This window comes from Hippocampus comes, unplaced genomic scaffold, assembly GCF_001891065.2.
Source record: "Hippocampus comes isolate QL1 unplaced genomic scaffold, H_comes_QL1_v1.1 scaffold123, whole genome shotgun sequence".
Taxonomy (NCBI): domain Eukaryota; kingdom Metazoa; phylum Chordata; class Actinopteri; order Syngnathiformes; family Syngnathidae; genus Hippocampus; species Hippocampus comes.
In genome coordinates, this window is record NW_017804997.1 from 1,301,190 (window position 1) to 1,306,809 (window position 5,620).

A 5,620-nucleotide genomic window follows, 5' to 3' on the forward strand; every position below is an offset into this window, starting at 1 on the left:
GATAAACTGCGAAGTCAGTTTAAAATGTTAAAATTACTCGCTGAGAACAGGGCTTGTGGACAGCAGAAAAACTTGCTCATTGAACCGTATGTGTTACTGTTCTTGTGCTTGGACTTATTCTTCTTCTTGGTGAATTTGATGTCTTTAGTTCATATCGCCCCCTACTGTCCGGGAAACCACAAAGGCGTTTGGCAAGCAATCTGAATCTAATTTACAGTATTAGCGAAGCGTGCAAAAACACAAAGCACTAAATTAGGGCATATTTTGAAGAACCACAGATTTCAAGGGCAGCTGATCCACTGAGCTGGTGGAAACACCGAGCTTCCGTCTACCCCCGTTTGATCAAAGTAATGGAGAGTCGATTGTGCATTGTAGCAACATCTGTCCCGTCAGAGAGGGTGTTCTCAAAGACTGGACAAATTGAAGTATTCCAAGTTGAAGTATTTAGTTTTGTTGACTGCAAATTTAAAATTAAGCAAGGAGTAGCTTATGTTTGTTTTTTTCACTGCTGCTGTTGCAGTTAATACTCACTATTTTTGTTATGATGCCGCATGTTTGATTGTTGTTGGTTGAAGTTTAATTTTGTTGCTTGTTTATTGTTTGGAGCCTTTTTAATGTTCAATAAAATAAGTAAAAAGCCATTTCTTTGCTTGATAATTGTTGCTATTTGCAGTCAGTAGAGTGCAATATTTAGTTCACCAAGTCATTTATCAAAATGTATGCTAAATTTGTCATCAATATTTAAAAGAAAAGCTAAAGTTAAAAGAGCCGTTTGAGAGCCAAAAAGAGCCGGCTCTTTTCACTGAGCCGATCCAAATGAACTGGATCACCGAAAAGAGACGAAAATCCCATCACAATTGGCGAATGCACATGTCAATTAGTGTCGGGCAGAACCCTTATAATTGGCTCCTGCTAATAATCAAAATTAGATGGCATCGGAACAGTCAGGGAAACAACTCAATGGGGAATGTGAAGAGACTGTAACCTCATATATAAGGCTCATTGGATTATAGGGCGCACTGTCGGCTTTTGCGAAAATGGAATGCTTTCAGGTGCACCTTATAGTGCGGAAAATACGGTTTGTTAAATGACCTGAGTGGTGACTCATTCTCAGCTTGACTGTCTTAATAAAAAAATCTATAGTAACCTTTAATAAAATACCTCTCTGAGACTGTCTGTATAAACATTGCATTATTGTACATACGTAGAATGAGTCATATTCAATGAATCATTGTCTTGTGCAGGTGAACCTCAAGAAATGTTCAATGAGAATTCAAAAATCCAAATCCATTTAAAAATGTTGTCAGGCTTTTACTTGGATGTTTTAATGTCATTGTTGCTTTGATTCAGGAAGGTTTCTAAATGTGTTTTTTGTTTCCGAAAGTTTCATCGATTTGACAGTCTCATCCAGTTGAATGTGAACGGAAAATGCGTATGAAACTTACAGTAGGTCTACATCCGCATCCTTTGAAGTAGATGTAGCACCCGGGTCATTTAATCTAATAACTGTGTCATTGGCAATGTGACTTAATGCATCAGCCATTAAGTGCTTTACGTTGTCTTTTATTGTGTAAGCTACTTTTTTTTTTTTTTTTATGACCACCAACACTGATTTTTAAAGCCAAGTCACCATCCAAATAGGGAGAGGAGAAAGGAGGAAGTGCAAACATATAAAACTCTGCACACGGTAATTGAGAACAGTATCCAATAAACAACATTGTAGAAATGCATTTTTGGCAAGGCACTAATGCTACAGTCTATGTTGGGCACTGAAGATTTGGCGTTCATTACAGTAGACCCGTTTAATTCGACTAACAAGGTGCACAAGCATTCTGTCAATTAATCGTGGGATTGTAAAAAGCAAAATGGAAATGAAACAATTAAAATTTCATGATGCTTCAGGCTCTTTTGTGTGAAGCAGGGAGATCTATAAAGAATCTGGGAGAAACGAACTGGCATCTGACCGTTCCTGTCACAGTATTCTATGAAAACAATGTCTACGGCTCCTGCGGATGGAAAGTACAAAACCGTGAAAATGTATTTTGTGTGCTTGCATCGTGGCGTGGCGTATGACACTGTGGCCTTATGCATCTATTAGGCGTCAGGACTGGCAGACCTTGTCTGCTCAGCTGTCCAGATGGGTTCAGTCACACAATGGCGCAAACGTCCGTTTCTTCACTGAATAGAGTGGATATAGGGTGAATGTTCAATACTTGTAGACTGTAGAGTGCAGACATCAATGCACGGTCACTATATAGGAGGAGCCTGGTAGGGGAACGGCATAACATTCTCGTTGAGGTCAGAAAAAGCGTCTTTTGTCTCTCACCATTTGTCACTGGGGATGTATTGATTTCGTCTAGACCGAATAAGACTTGCATTCCTTTTTGCCTGAGCTCAGCTAAACAAAACAACTAACAAACCATTTTTCTCTGGAGAAAATGAACATTTTTGTTTTGAAAGCAATTGCAGCACTATTAGTGTGTCGATTGCAGATGATTTTACTCCCTAAACCATCCAACTTTCTTCGCCTTAATTAATACAAAAATCAAATGTGAAAACATGGCAGAATTATTTTAATCTGTAACAAATTATCGCCAGTACATGTTCACTGATAAGAACATTTGTGTGATGAGTAGCACATTGAATGTGTTAGCATTCAGGGCTTTCAAACCGACTTGCGGGTTCTGATAAAAATGTTGATTAAGATGAGGAATTTGATGTACTCATGCAGGGATAGTGTCGAGTCTGTCTTTGTTTTTGTTTCAGCTCCAGCTGAAGTGGAGGGCGTTTCCCTCCAGCAGGCACACCTGTTCCATATTGTCATCATGCCTACAGTATTAAAGAACTTCGATTTGTGCCACGCCTTGTCGGATTATTGACATTGCTCGCTGTTCATGCTCAAGTGTTGTTGTTTACCAGACCTCTCGATCTTCTTCACAGTCATTCACGCTCTCTTAATTCCTTAATTTCAAGTATTGTCTTCAGTCAGTTATTTGCTTTTGCTCTTGTTTTTTGGGTATACTGGACTCTTGTCATTTTGTGTGTATGCTTGTCTTACTACTACCTTGTCTTTTGCAAGCACCTTTTGTTAATTCCTCGTTTTTCCCGGGATCCTTGTGTCCAGCGTTTTGGATTCTTTGATACTAAAATATTTTTGTTATTCGCATTTTGTCTCTGTCTGCATTTCTGGGATCCTAAATTATTCGATTAGTTTTGAACCTGTCAGATAGCTGTAACTTTGATGATGGCAAAACAAAATTATGCATTCATCGTTGCTCCCCAGTAGTCGAATGCATCATATTTTTTATATCTAATATAATGTACTAATCTGTGTAGAAAATAAGTGAAGTTGGCTCTCTACCTTAAAAACAATACTTTATTTGATTTGGATGCTTTTAAGATATAGAGCTCTAATTTAGGTGCTTATAGTTGTAAACCATTCACTTCTTTGATGTGAGAACTATCAAATGGGATCATCAGTACTTTGACGAGCAGCAGTGCATGAAAAGGAGAAGCTACACAATCTCTGTGATGGCTCTGGCAGGGGGAGCAAACTCCTACTGAAATCTGACTTTTTAAAATGGTATTGACAGGAAATGCCAAGTGTATTTTGGAGAAAAAAAAATGTCAAGACATTTTCAGCAACTTCTGAACGATTTGAGAAATGCTCAGGAAAATAAGCCCAAAGCAGTGATTTGTCGAGACTTTGACAGTAGTGGCTCCAAACTAATTTGACGTGGTCTCTTAAGACTTCAAAATGACAGCGCTGTATACACAAGAATCATTTTGACTGAGACACACGAATTGGAAAACAGGAACATTTTTCATCTTATAATTAGTCAAAAAGATGTTGAATGGTCAATGGCTAAAGGAGACAGAGAGTATTTTTGTGTACCTGTTTCGTGACAGAACACCCATCTATTGGCCCACAAATGCTGTGGTGCCCACTCATAAACTGAAAGCTGAACAATGAAAAAGAAATTCACTCAAATGGTACTTAGAGTCTTAAACATACAAAAATAAAAGGAGTTGTTGAGGTAATAGGCCACGTTGAAATTCTTTCTCTCCTGGCATTTGAACAGAGGTGTGTAGACTTTTTAGATCCACTTCATCAATTAGTCTTTTCTTCCAGATCACATTGTCAGGTTCATAAATACATACTATTTAATTATGGTTGCATTGCCATTTTCATGTGGATAGAGATATTTTATTGTTCTTAATTTATCTTTTAAAAAGACCGGTATGCAAAGATTGCCAAAGATGCAAACAGGTAAGACATACATGGAGAGGCACTAAGTGGCCGGGATAGAGTACAGGAACATCTGTGCCGACTTCGTATTACAAGTTCCAAAGGGACACACAACAGAAAGTGGTTGAGAAGATGAGAGCTTAGATCTTGTGGGGCATGAAGTTCCAGAATGACAAACAGCTGCTGGCTAACCAAGCAAACAATAGCGAATGCTGACAGGGAGCAGAGAACAGATGTCACAAATCCCAGATGTCATCAAAAATGAAGACAAGAGTAAGACTTTGCATGACTAAGGCTCCTGAAAGGACCAGCTCTAAGATCTCTGGATAGAACGATGATGTCATGGGAACAGTTAAGTGTCGCAACCTCAGAGGTCATCAGGGTCGAATATGTAGTCAACACATGACTGGAGGTAAGTGTCCACACTGTCTACCGGTGGAACCAACCCACACCAGAGGGCCGAGGTTGCCTGAGGTCAACTGTCATGGAAGTTAACTGTGCAGGCAGTTTCACCGTCTTTTTAACATTCTTAGTTTGTATTCATTCTTATTACCGTATTTTCTGTACTGTAAAGCGCTTCGGATTATAAAGCTCACCTTTAATGAATAGCTTATTGTAAAACTGTTTTCATCTCTAGGGCACACTGCATTTTGCGGTACATAGAATAGAAGCTACAATAATGGCTGTGGCTGTGCTATGTATCCACTAGATGGAGCTACGCTAAAGGGAATACAATACAATACAATGCAGCTTTATTTATGTAGAGCCTTCACAACTGCTGCAGCTGGAATAAAGCCATGAGAACTGGTCACAAACATGGACATGAAACATACACATACAGATGGTATTACAAAACACTAAATGAAAGACAAAATTTAAGAAGACAATTGATTTAACAAAAAGGCACACAAACCTCGCGGGCTCACATCCGCAAGTGGCTAAATATCTTTAGATGTCTCACTTTTCTCCTTTCGTTTACAGTAGTCAGTAGTTAACTTTGCTTTTGGTATGATCTTCGTTTCATAATGGCTGGGCGCAGAGCTCACAAAGTAGTTGTCTGTTTGAGTGTGTGTTGGCGAATGTACATGTCAATTAGTGTCGGGCAGAACCCTTTTAGGTTACAATTGGTTCCTGCTAATAATCACCACTCGATGGCATAGGAACATGAACAGGGAAACAACTCAATAGGGGAATATAAAGAGACTAAAACACCATATATAAGGCGCATCGGATTACAGGGCTCACTGCCGGCTTTTAGAACTTTGAACATTGAATGCGTTTAGGTGCGCCTTGTAGTGCAGAAAATACGCAAATTTTTATTTTATTAATTTTTTGTAATAATCTTTGATGTACTCGGGTTTGCAATGAAAT

At 38.8% G+C, this 5,620-nt stretch overlaps 1 long non-coding RNA gene across 1 annotated transcript in view; it reads right to left on the reverse strand.

Annotated features, from left to right (window-relative positions):
- LOC109530396 (uncharacterized) overlaps positions 1 to 2,530 on the reverse strand; it is a 5,152-nt gene extending 2,622 nt beyond the window's left edge. The window contains exons 1-2 of the long non-coding RNA XR_002171007.1: positions 2,520 to 2,530; positions 2,117 to 2,121 (exon numbers count right to left, since the gene is read on the reverse strand). This is a non-coding gene — a long non-coding RNA (uncharacterized LOC109530396). The remainder of the gene's footprint in view (positions 1 to 2,116; positions 2,122 to 2,519) is intronic.
- Positions 2,531 to 5,620: the final 3,090 nt, after the last annotated feature.